Source organism: Gadus macrocephalus, chromosome 5 (genome assembly GCF_031168955.1).
Source record: "Gadus macrocephalus chromosome 5, ASM3116895v1".
In the NCBI taxonomy this organism is placed as follows: domain Eukaryota; kingdom Metazoa; phylum Chordata; class Actinopteri; order Gadiformes; family Gadidae; genus Gadus; species Gadus macrocephalus.
The window spans coordinates 16,492,998-16,506,000 of record NC_082386.1 but is presented as its reverse complement, the minus strand read 5'-3'; the positions used below and the strand labels follow the sequence as shown (position 1 = coordinate 16,506,000).

At 41.2% G+C, this 13,003-nt stretch overlaps 1 long non-coding RNA gene across 1 annotated transcript; it reads right to left on the bottom strand.

The window, feature by feature from the left end:
• Window positions 1-231: 231 nt before the first annotated feature.
• LOC132457496 (uncharacterized) lies at window positions 232-2,185 on the bottom strand. The gene is made up of 4 exons (XR_009525686.1): window positions 1,837-2,185; window positions 1,629-1,716; window positions 1,306-1,369; window positions 232-830 (listed from the first exon to the last, which is right to left on the bottom strand). It is a non-coding gene; the product is annotated as an uncharacterized LOC132457496 (long non-coding RNA).
• Window positions 2,186-13,003: the final 10,818 nt, after the last annotated feature.

The window sequence follows — 13,003 nt, the reverse complement described above, 5'->3', positions numbered from 1 at the left end:
CTCTCTCTCATTCTGTCTCTGACTCAGTCCCTGTCTCACTCTCTCTCTCTCTCTCTCTCTCCCTCTCTCTTTCACGCTCTCTCTCTCTCTCTCTCTCTCTCTCTCTCTCCCTCTCTCTTTCACTCTCTCTCTCTCACTCTCTCTCTCTCTCTCTCTCTCTCTCTCTCTCTCTCTCTCTCTCTCTCTCTCTCTCTCTCTCTCTCTCTCTCTCTCTCCAACACTTCACCTCTTGCCTCTATACAGAGACAGCAGTATATTTATATCAATATACAAATAGAGATAAGCAGAGCAGACAGAGCCTGGAGCAGACAGGATCTCTTTCTTTTTACACTCACTGTATTTATCGCCTGTGCATATGTCTGATAATAGCTTGCTATTTTCAACAGCTTCAAGGATTCCATAAGGAGTGCAAAAACAATAAGCTCTTCAATTACTTACTATTAAGTGAATTATTCTTAGTATTATTCATTGTATTTAGTAAGTAAAAGTGTATATCATATTCCTTCTCTGGGATACATTTTACATTGTTCTTCGTCTCCAGTCATACAATTTAAGAATAATCCCAGACAAGAAATTTGAGGAATAAAAACAATATAACACCAGATCTGTTACAAACCACAAACATGATCTGATCAGCCTAGACTGCTCTGCATATATTTTGATGGTGATGGTTTGGGAGGGGGGAGGGATTGCACCCACTTTGGTCACAGTGGCTGCCCCCCCAGCCCTCTTCACAGACACACTGCCATGCCTTCTCACATGCACCGTGCAGACAGCCAGGGAAGGGGATGCACTGGTCGCATGTCCTCCCGGACCAGCCTGGCTTGCACCTGGTCCACAGAGACAGAGAGTTCACCTAAATATAACCACTCTGTAACTTATCTACTGGAGGTCTCAGGAGTACAGTTTTTATAACTTAGTTATTCAATTTTTATTATTATGTTGAATATCTCCTCTCTTTTTAATGTAGACTAATTTGATCTGAGGTTATTATGGTAATGGAGGAGGTCGGATGAGTGGTTTCATCGACACAATGGACAATTGTCCATGACCAGACCTACTATATTTTCTGCCACCACGACGACCTGAATTCTAAATCAGTTTTTTTGTTATACTAAAGGCTACTAAATGTTTGTATGTATAATGTGATGCCACATGTAAAATCAATGTTACTACAATTTAATGACAATATAGTATAGCCCTGGTGAATCAATCCCTAGAAGGATAATCAAGTGGTTTATCGGATGGAAGTTTCAGTTTTAGTGATCCGATCTTTCTGCACAGATATCGCCATCTCTAGCCTACCTGCACTCTCCTGGTTTCACACACAACCCGTTCTCAGTGTTGCACCCAGCGCCGCAATCCCAACCTTAGAGATAAATTGCATAGGATGAGATTGAAGTGCGTTGATTTCAATTATAACATTGAAACATTACAATTTTAAAAGTCATCCGAATTTAATTGGCCACTTTATTTCCAGACGCTTGACCCCCAAAACAAAATAGTTTAGATAGGCTTACAATTATTTAATATGAACCAACTATCAAATCGATTAATGTCGTTAATAGTCTAGTCAAAGCAAGCACACACGAAAGTTACCTAAAATAGTGCAGGGCTATTTAAATTACCTTTGGCGATTCCGGTTAAGAGCAGAAGTAAACTAATCCTTGTTAGGTGCATGGCAATTTTAAGAAGAGCTCTTCTGTTGGTCTTCTCCTGCAAAATGTAGGTGAGTAAGGTCACAAGGTTATCCATCCAACTGCTAAAACGTAGATTATATTGTCATCCGGGAGGTATTGCATATAATCTCGTTGATGGCGCGTAATCGTTCCGTACCTGAACCTTGGATCATCTGCTCGGAAAGCAGAGCGCGGAGCAGAGCCGATATATCCGTTATGGCAACAACGATCAGCAACCTATTTTTTTTTTTTTATCATGAACATAAACGTGCACTCATTTTCTAACCGAGTTGAAAAAAGCATTAATTTGAAAAGTGATGGTTGGTGCTCCGTTCGTGCTCCGTTTAATTATTTCACATATTGTTTCTGTATCATCTAAGCACTTTTTTACGGTTGTTCTCCTAGGCACCGAGGTTCGGTGGTGTGGTGATACACTAAGGTTTCGTGGGAAAGCGATGCATAATGCAGCATCTCAGCTCTGCACGCCCCTCCTACTCTGGGAGATGATGTGTCTATGAGTCTGACCTCTGTCAAAACAGCCTCAATGTTATGTCGCCCAACACGAACAGACGACGACCAGATCAAGAATGCCTTCTAGGATTCCTGTAAAAAAATAATCGACAAAATTGACTTATTATCTGCAAGGATTCAACATAGCCGTAAATGTTTTGCATAGTAAATAAATATTATCTGTTTGAGCATGTCCAAAAAAGTAGGTTGTTTCGTGTAAATGTTATGCAATTCAAATATTTTACTACCTGGAATAGATCCCACTTTTTTATCACTCCCCTCTCCTCTCTTGTCCAAGAGCACTGAAACCCCACTGAAATGCATTTTCACTTTGAGTAACCACAGGGCATATAAAGGACAATTTATCATTTTGTAACCTGACATTATTGTTGGAAGTGTAGCACATTTTTCTGTAGGTGTAGGTGTAATTACATTTTCTCTCAGTCGCTTTGGTACGTTTCTCGGATCAGAATTGAAATTCTCAAAACTACTTGTTCAATCTTCACATCATTGTGTTGTTTGTGCACATCAAAAAAGCAGTTTCTCATTTTCTTTGAACAAGTTTTGAACATATTTCTATACATTTCCATTAGACTTTTTTTCTAAATCTTGACTTTCTCTAAAGAAGGGAAATGTGTGAAGTGTTAGATCAACCAAAGATCAACCAGTTTACCGGAATAGCTCAAAGGTGCATCTCCTGAACCATGAACTGGCAAGTATATATATAGCTGGAGCAAAACACATTGTTACATTGTCTGAGAATTTGTGGCCCAACAGACAGGAACGTCAGGAGGTGTAGGATGATTGCACTGTAATTCCTACAGCCATGCATGTACAGTTCACCCTAAGTAGATTTTCCTATGTTCACATTTCTAGCAATGACATGGTCTGTCAACAAATTACAGTACAAACAGTCAAAGCGTAAATGTGAATCTTGTCCAGTCTCGTGCAATCAATCTCCCACATACACTAAGGTGTAACTTACAATTTACAATAATTGTCTTCAAAACTTTAGCCATGGTTTACATCAGAACATCCCTCCAGAGTACACTGTTATATTGACAACATGACTAAGCAATTTGACTGTCTTATCCGTACACAATGACACAAGGACTTGTCATTTTGATGGCACTGAGATGTTCATTGACATAGATATTTACTTTTGAGAAAATAACTAAGCATTTTGAGCAAGAGACTTGCTTTTACATGAAATCCATGGTGTTTTGCTATTTGTATGAATTGTTTGGAGAAATGCACTTACTGTTTTGCAAATTTCAATTCTGATCTGAGTAATGTACCAAAGCGACTGGGAAAAACTGTAAATGCTATATACTGTGCAGCTGTGAGGTATTGCTATCCTTGAGCGTTTATAATGGGAAATAAAGATAGCTAGATAGATACACAGATAGGCAGACAGACAGATATAAGACAGACAGGCAGTCAGACAGACTGACTTGTAGGTAGATAAAGAGAGAGAGAGAGAGAGAGAGAGAGAGAGAGAGAGAGAGAGAGAGAGAGAGAGAGAGAGAGAGCACGGAAGAGACAGGGACAGAGACAGAGACAGAATGAGAGAGAGAGAGAGAGGGAGAGAGCAAGAAACCGAGACTGAGAGTTAGACAGAGAGAGGAAGAGAGAAAGACTGAAAGAGAGAGTGAGACAAGGAGAAAGTAGAGAGCAAAAGACAGAGACTGGATGAGACAGAGTGAGAATGAGAGAGAGAGACGGGAGAGGGAGAGAGAATGATAGAACGAGGGGGAGGTGTTATGGGAATAAATAGTGTGTGTGTCTTTGGATGTGCAGTTACTAAAAAAGACTACCTAGATAGACAGACAGACAGACAGACAGACAGACAGACAGACAGACAGACAGACAGACAGACAGACAGACAGACAGACAGACAGACAGACAGACAGACAGACAGACAGACACCATTAGGTACATAAATACAAGTTTGCAGATGTCAGCTTTAATATTTCATGGTTCAGGTTCACAGTAATGTCTCTTCAAACTTGCACTGCATATCAGACCATCACTCGCAGACCGACAACATGACCCCAGTTGATATGAATCGTCTTCTTGGAGTATTTGGAAGAGAAAAACATCAGACAGCAGTGGCCGTAATGAAATGTCAGATATTCTGTATGTGTTTTATTAAAGTGAAGGAGCCATTTATTGATTTCTTTCTCCACATCCTCTGGGGTTTCAATGGGACAATATATTATAAAGTAACAGATTTACATTGAGGGTGTGTGTGTGTGTGTTTGCCTGTGCACAGGTGGCTCATTAGGCTAATGGAAGTTCAGTTATTAACGTGCTGGCCAACTTTTAATAGTATTTGTATTTAGCCTAACATTTTTCAAACATGTCCTTGGTACACAGTTATTTTGAATGTTTTCACTTGCTGTGTTTGTGTATGTGTGTGTGTGTGTGTGTGTGTGTGTGTGTGTGTGTGTGTGTGTGTGTGTGTGTGTGTGTGTGTTGTGTGTTGTGTGTTGTGTGTGTGTTTGTGTGTGTGAATGAGAAACTGAATGTTCTCACTTGCTGTGTGTGTGTGTCAGTTCCAGTGCGACCACTTTGTAGAGCTGACAACAGTTAACAATAAATAATGTTATTTATAAGAATAAATGTGCCTCTTCGGTAAGTGCAGACTGTTGAGCTAATTCCAGTCCTCTGACACCCATTGCCGCCATTTATATTTCACAAACAATACTCCATGATTGCGTGTCATCATGGATGGGTTCTGTGTAGTGTAGGGGACACAGGCAGCTTGGCTGTGGGATGCGTTTTGGGGGCGGTAAACGAGGTATAACTCTATTTCTTCAACGCGACAGCCCCCAAATAGATTAGAATTAAATTTGGAGATGAACCCAGTGGAACCGCCTATGGGATTAACTTCCTGCTCAACGTGTGAATTCTCACACAATGAGACAGAAGCCGACAAGTAAATGGTAAGAACAACTGATCCAAATATAGAAAGAAATTGTTGCACACTCTTGCTCCATATGTGTTTCTCTTTCGGCCCTCAGGCCTTCTTCAACATCAATGTAATAAATAAGGATCCCACCACTGATCTCTAGGGCTTCAGCTCATTGCTCCTCTGGTACTCACCATGAGAGCCACCCCCCCCTTACGTGTTGCCTACCTGGGCGTATGCTATAGAAAGCTTGAGAGCTTGCTTTTTGTTCCAGCTTTGTGTCTCTGGCATGCTACTTTAATGAAAAGAAAGCACGCCACAAAAAGCCCGGGTGTTTAGGGGATAACGCATCCGTTTCTGTTTTTGTCTTTGTCTCTGTCTTTTGGCTGCAAGAGAGGGGAAATGGGTACATAAGACAAGTTAAGAACATTATGTTAATTCTCTAATTCTGTGACCCGTAATTAAGTATCATCTGCAGCTCGGAATAGCTGTCTCCCCAAAGACAGTGCATATCATATAGAGCTCCTGGAGTCTGCTAGCAGCACTATCCCTTTGTCCCCCACGTTGTGGTTCACTCTGGACTTCAAGGAGTGAACGCTGATTGGCTGTCATGACCAACCATCGAGCGAAATTCACCAAAAATATTGTAACTCACAAAATCCAACACTTTCTTTTTTTGCCTCAATATTTCACACTTTTCCTTTAGCTTCACACTATTTTCCCTCCGCATTCGACGCTCTGGACTTTGATAGAATAAGTGCTTTTTAAGATATATCAATTATAGATTGCCAAGACATCTAATACTTTCCGGCTCTACTATTTTGTCACAGTTTTAAATATTTAGAAAATTCCCTGTGTACTGTAGCAACAACCACTGTTCTATGCTGCAGTAAAAAAACATTAGCTCTCTTAACACTTCATCGCCTTGATTTATTTATGTATCCCAGATATTTGGGCATGATATTCATTTGGGCGTTTGACTCAAAGCCAAAAGGCGCTGGGTTCTGACCTGAATGTCTGTCTATGGGTACTGTAAAAAAAACACCAAGCAAAATTGCGTTTGCAACTCAATTTAAACACAATGCCACTCTATGAAAAAACATGAAGAACCCTTCCCCGTAGCCCTCCTGCTCAGAGTTAGGTGTTGCGGCTTTCAAGTATTGGTTGTGTCCTCAAAAGGGTGTCGAAGGAGAACACTCCATCGATTCGAAGCGTCTCAGCGGATGTATGCGCCACCTAAATTAACCCCAGTGAGATGTTGTTGTGTGTGCGTTGCCCACAAACACACACACAGACACAAACTGGCTTCAGAACCCCCAATCAATTCAGGACCCTTCCTATCGAGCTGGTGGAGAATCAGGTCGATGAGATGGGTCTGATGTATTATTTAATTATCAAAACATCACAATTCCCTTAAGTACCAAACTTGGGGGATCGTAGATCGTACGCATAAATCGGTGTAAATTATTGACGTGCAGTTCACTGCTTGGTAGGATGCCGACATCGTGCAACACGGTAGATGGGATGAAACTGCAGAATGCAAATGATAATATTATAATATGGCCATCCGGTCGGATATGAGCCATGAGAATTGAGACATTCATAACATTTGAATCAAGAGAAGTGTCAATGCCATTTATTCTCAGGGAGACTGCAGACATTTCCACCACCACAGAAGACCCTATCAAGGCTTATCCGAGGGGATATCGGGAGCAGATGAGAGAGGAGCGGACGAGAGAGATAGTGGGAAAGTGAGAGAGAGAGAGAGAGAGAGAGAGAGAGAGAGAGAGAGAGAGAGAGAGAGAGAGAGAGAGAGAGAGAGAGAGAGAGAGAGAGAGAGAGAGAGAGAGAGAGAGAGAGATCTCTTAATGACACCTAAAGCTGGTCATTCTTGTCATGTTGCCATAGAAACTGGAGTGCGATGGTATCTGTTGGGGTGGTAGCAGCTTGGCGTGGGCAAGTTTACCTGAGCTGTAACAAATGAATATGTCTCCTATCGTTGCGTGACCACTTATCTTTACACCCTGCATAAGTAAAAATGTATGTTACGTAAAATCATACATAATACGTATGCATGATTGTCACTGTCTTGTGTTTGTGTGTGTGTGTGTTTTTGTTTGTATGTATGTGTGTGTGTGTGTGTGTGTGTGTGTGTGTGTGTGTGTGTGTGTGTGTGTGTGTGTGTGTGTGTGCGTGCGTGCGTGCGTGCGTGCGTGCGTGCGTGCGTGCGTGCGTGCGTGCGTGCGTGCGTGCGTGTGTGCGTGCGTGCGTGTGTGTGTGTGTGTGTGTGTGTGTGTGTGTGTTTGTGCAGACATTTCAGTGTTTGTTAAATCTACCTGCGGGGATGTCGTTGGTCCTGATCAAACAACCAGGCAAATGGTAGAGAGAGCCATGGCAAGCTACCAAAGCCAACAGACGCCAAACCTGACAGGTGGAGCCGGCAAATAACTCATTTAATTAACGGTAGTTTGCGATGGACCCTTTTTTCCTTCAAGGTCGACTTATCGTTGCCTGACGTCATGTATCAACAACAACAACAACAAAGGTTTACAATTCCATCTATTAACACGACATCATCAGTCCATGGAGGTCAATTGATTTCTTGATGGATGAATCAATAATACAGTGTGCTTAGGTTAAAAGACTGTATCCTTCCAGAAAATATGTGTTCAGATAATAAAAGGGAAAGTTTATACATATATATATATATATAATATATACATATATGTATATATATAATATACACATATATATATATACACATATATATATATATATATATATACACATATATATATATATATATATATATATATATATATATATATATATATATATATATATATATATATATATATACATATATATATATATATATATATATATATATATATATATTTATGTATGTCGTGAACATCACAACACACAGGGGGAATTGGTTGCCGGGGACTTGCAAAGGCGTGTCTACATCTGCTGGCCATTGAGCAGTAATGGAGATTAATAGAGGAGCAGCAGCTCCCCTCCTCCCGCGCGCCTCTCTGCCCTCCCTCTGCCTCCCTACCCCCCAGACACTGCCGTTCTCAGTCAATTAATGACTAAAGCCACTGTCTGCAGAATAAAGAGTACATACAGGCTATACTGTTTATGAATTTGTGTATTATTGCAGCTTTGTGTCCTACATAGACAAGTTTAACTTGAGTTTAAAGGCTCCAAATAAATCTCCTGCATCGCAGTGGATCCCCCTGAAAGACTGTTGAACTGTTGATTCCACACAAAGAGAGCTCAAACGGCAGGTTAAACATTTGCCGATGGATCGTGAGATTAAGCAGTTGCACTGCTTAACCTCTTCTCTTCTTTGGCCAGAGGTTATTGCCCACGCGCCAGTGGGCCGAAGCGTAGGGCAGACTACCCTTCACCACAACCTCTGTCTCCCCAGCTGTCTCTGACTCAAGGCAGTCTCCGTGCCATGAATTATTCAACATGTCAATGTCATGGCTGAGGGAGAGAGCATGGCAGGTGCGTAACAGGTGCGAAGCATATAAGGGAAGAAAATTCACGTCAGCCATGGCAATTTCTTGATCTATTCGTATTTTTCGACATTCTCTTTTAGTGCTGAAGTGTAGTACTAACTGAAAATAAAAAGTCATGTGCTCATTTTCCTGCCTAACCAATAGATGAACAGTTATGTGTGTTTATATTAATTCAATGTTAACTGTCCAACCATTTCGGAAATTCAAAGTCCCTACTTTTTTATGATGTGATGCCATCTCTGGATTGTCTATTTCTAAACCTCTCCTTCTCAGAGAATTGAAAACAGTTAATGGAAAATGTCTGTGCCCCTCAGATTGTATTGTGAAGGATTCCATTTTTATGATCAGTGGATATTCCTCACAGAACTACCGAACATTTTCCGCTGGCGAAATTATGTCTATCTTTATGAATGTGTAGGATTAGAACAGCCATACAAACAGCTCAGTAATGTACTTCTTCAGAGAGAGAGGAAGAGGCAATCTTAGTATTTTCTATGTCCATGACATTTTTTCCACCTCGTGAGGGGTGGGGTGAGTGCATGTGTGATTGAATGGAGGATGCTGGGAGATTCAAGGGCAAGAGTGACCTCAGAGTGAACTGTAGAGGTCAACAGGGGATGAGGAAGTAGTACTTTCATAAAAAAAAAAATATATATAAATAGGCATATATATATATATATATATATATATATATATATATATATATATAAACACATGTATATATATATATATATACTGAGAGAGTGTCTATGTATGTGTGTATGTATGTGTATGTTTTCTAATGTGTGTCTATGTTCCCATGTTCTTGTGTGTTTCAGTGCATGTGTATGTGTGTGTGTTTCAACATTTCTTCAAATCGTCATTTGAAACATAACATATGATGTATCAAGTGGCTGACACTGCAGACTTTGCACACTGTGTGCAGCATGTGAAGTGTGTGTTGTCCCACTTGGCAGCAAGCAGAATACATCTCCTGGCTCAGTGGTGCGGACTCCTGCAGAGCCTAGTGGGGAAGCTGTCATACTCATTTGGCCATGTTATTATGTATGGTACCTTCAAAGAACGCCACAAAGCACAAAGACAATTATTGATGTGCCATACTCCCCTACAGGACCTGGGGGGTGGAGGAGTTCAGTGGGGTCGTGCTCATTACAGCCAAATCCCTCCATCGAGAAAAATGTACCCTCACAAACCGAAAAGCGCATACAAATTGTCGGAACGCTTGTAGCCATAACAACAAGCAAACAAAAAGGCAAAATAGCAACGGAAAAAATACCTGGCACTGTGAAATTAATTGAGTTGACTAGAAGGTCAGAACAGTGTTTTTTGTGGGTTAGAGTTTGATTGGGGAAGAAGAGTAACTGGAAGCAACCATATTGAGCACCATTAATCAATGAGATAGAGTTCTGCCCTCTGAGTGACCGAGGGAAATCAGGAGGATTAGTTCATCTCAGAAGATTCTGACAAGAGTGATTTTATTCCAAGAAGGCATTTGATGTTTAATTGCAGTGTTACAAAGACTTACATTATAAAGACAGATCGATAGAGTGCAACAGTGACAAGTCAACCACGCAGGGCGACAGCCAGCTCGTCGGGAGCAGTCAGGGAGAGGTGTCTTGCTCAGGTATACCTTAACACTCGGCTAGGAGGAGCCGGGCATCAAACAAGCAGCCTTGTTGGTGAAGGAACTCCCGGGCTGCGTCTCTACCTCGCTTGGAGCGATCAAAAGCAAGAGAAGAGGCGAAGGAGTGCTAAGACGGAGGAGCAAGGTTCAGGAGCTTGTAGAAGAGGAGCCAGCTGAAGCTGTTGCACTCTAGCTGCTGGGTCTGCCTCGGCCGCAGCTGTTGCCTCCACGGTCTTGGAGGTAGAGTCTCGCCGTGACTAGTGTTCTCCAAACATTGCCCCATGAATGTCGATGGATATTCTTCAGTTGATTGTTATTGGGTTCATAGTATGGTCAGATGGTAAGTCAGGTGTGTGTGGGATCGGAACACAGAAAAAAGTTCCAAAGATTTATTTAAAGCAGAGCAAGGCTTCAGCTCAAACAATAACAAATAAAATGCAACACAACAAGGGCAAAAGGCCGCTGTTGACAATATTGACATCAGGGACAAAAAACAAAGAATAAAAGAAAGAAAAGCCAGGTCACCATTAGGAGTGTAGTCCAGGAGCAGGCAAAAGGTCAAAGCAGGTAAATCTAAAACCAGGCTGACAAGCAGGCAGAAACAAGACAGTGAGAACTGACTAGGCAAGCTATGTAAAAGCATAAAACAATCTGACAAGGTTGCACCAACAATACAGGTTATAAATTGGCTGAGCAGTTACCACACAATGAGGAACAGGGAAGCAGGAAAAAAGGCGAGAAACAGACCAAGGCAGGGTCCACATGTGATGGGCCGAGTCAGAGGCACAACAAACATAGACACATGGTGGACAAAAACACAAAATAACCAGCAGGAGGCCACAGAGTCAATGAGGCCAAAACAGAGGTGATGACTACTTCCTAGAACTTTTCCACAACAAAGCGTATTGTTTCTCAGTTTGGAGCAGTCCTACAGTCGACCTGATTCTTTGACTAGATTGGCAGGTTGCTCCCTTTTCCTCTCTTCTGACTTATTGATAAGAGACTGCAGGAGTCTTGTTCACAAACTCTCTCCAGCTAATCTTATTTTAAGGGTATCTTGTCTTGTAGTTGCAACCACTGAATGCACATATTTTATAACTTTGAGTTTTTTGTACATGCCAAGGTTAAACATTACATTTTTTTTTTTTTTGGTCGACAGGATACATAGGAAATATTCATAATGTTCTCGGATGTGCTCGGGGCAGAGGGTGCTAGTTGGATTTCCACAGGAGATAATTGGGCCCACTGCGTCCTCCACACAGAGGGGCATACATATGCACCACACAGCCATGTGGTCGTAGTCATGGCAACAGGGATTTTGGAGGATACCCCAATTTGTTTGGTTTTCCGAGCAAACAGTTAAGACATACAACCAAATTTTCCTCTCCATCTCCCTCTTTCCTTCTCTCTCATGTGTTCTGGCTGTTCATGTGCTGTATGGAATTACATACTTGCTTGTATGTAAGTGTATACATACTGTATGTATACAATCAAGTAACGATTTTAACACAACAAAACATGTTTGAAACCAAACTGCAAAAAACTGCTTTTCACGGTACGAGAAATCCCTGTCAGGCTGTATAGCAACATGAAAAAACAACAACAATTGATGTTTATCAGATTAACCATTACACAATGTATTTTGGTTGATAAAGTCATAACATAACAAATGTAATGTTTTTGGTTAGCAAAAACCCCACCAATATTGCGATATTTTCATAAGAGCCCAAATGGTTGTTGCAGAAATCAAGGACACCAAACACCGATTGATTGATGGATGATATTTTATGTCTTATCCACTGACTTTAACTCTGCTTGACGATAACAACTATAAAACTAGCTATACATTATTACGTATGTAGAAGTATTCACACCTTGTTGCCAGAAGAGGCAACGAGGTGTTACCTGTTGGGACACAAATACAGCAACAATGTCTATGGATTATCCTACATGACCTTGAATGAATGGAATGACATTGAACGGAAATCACTGCATTGGCTTGAACAAAACCCCACTGAACTTATGTATTGCCAGGAGAAAGGAAGAGAAAGGTTGATAAGGACAACAGTATATTCAATGGCAAACATAAAAAATAGAATTCAATGAGACACACACACACACACACACACACACACACACACACACACACACACACACACACACACACACACACACACACACACACACACACACACACACACACACACACACACGCACAGTGGGAACAACCGTTCGATTGAGATGTATTCAAGAGATCATTAAGGAAGTGATGTTGTATGTATATAGCCACAAGAGGGCGCAAGTGTACATGCAAAAACGTATGAAGCCTTGCTTCATTGCGGATTAATAAACGTTTGTGTTAAAAGTCACTAGTGCATACGTTGGTTTTGTTTGGAAACACAATTGTGTATGGCGTACAGCAGGATGTGCATTTGTTGGATTTATTTAAATTATGGGAATACCTCAGTAATCCAGAATTCGCAGTGTATTGCAACTGCTTGGCTGTACAGACATTCTCCACTTGCAGTCTTTTCTCTTCCCGAAAGGAAAACGATGTGTAGTGACAAGGAGTTGCCTTGATATGGAAATGTTTTTTTTTGACAGACATGGCTGTCAAACTCCTTACCGTCAAAAAACTTCGCTGACATTTCCTGTAGGCCCAAGTGTCTGTTGTTGCACTCGCGTTTAGAGAGCAGTGTATATCTCCTGCCTCTCCCACTCCTTTTCTCCCTCTCTCTCTGTCTGT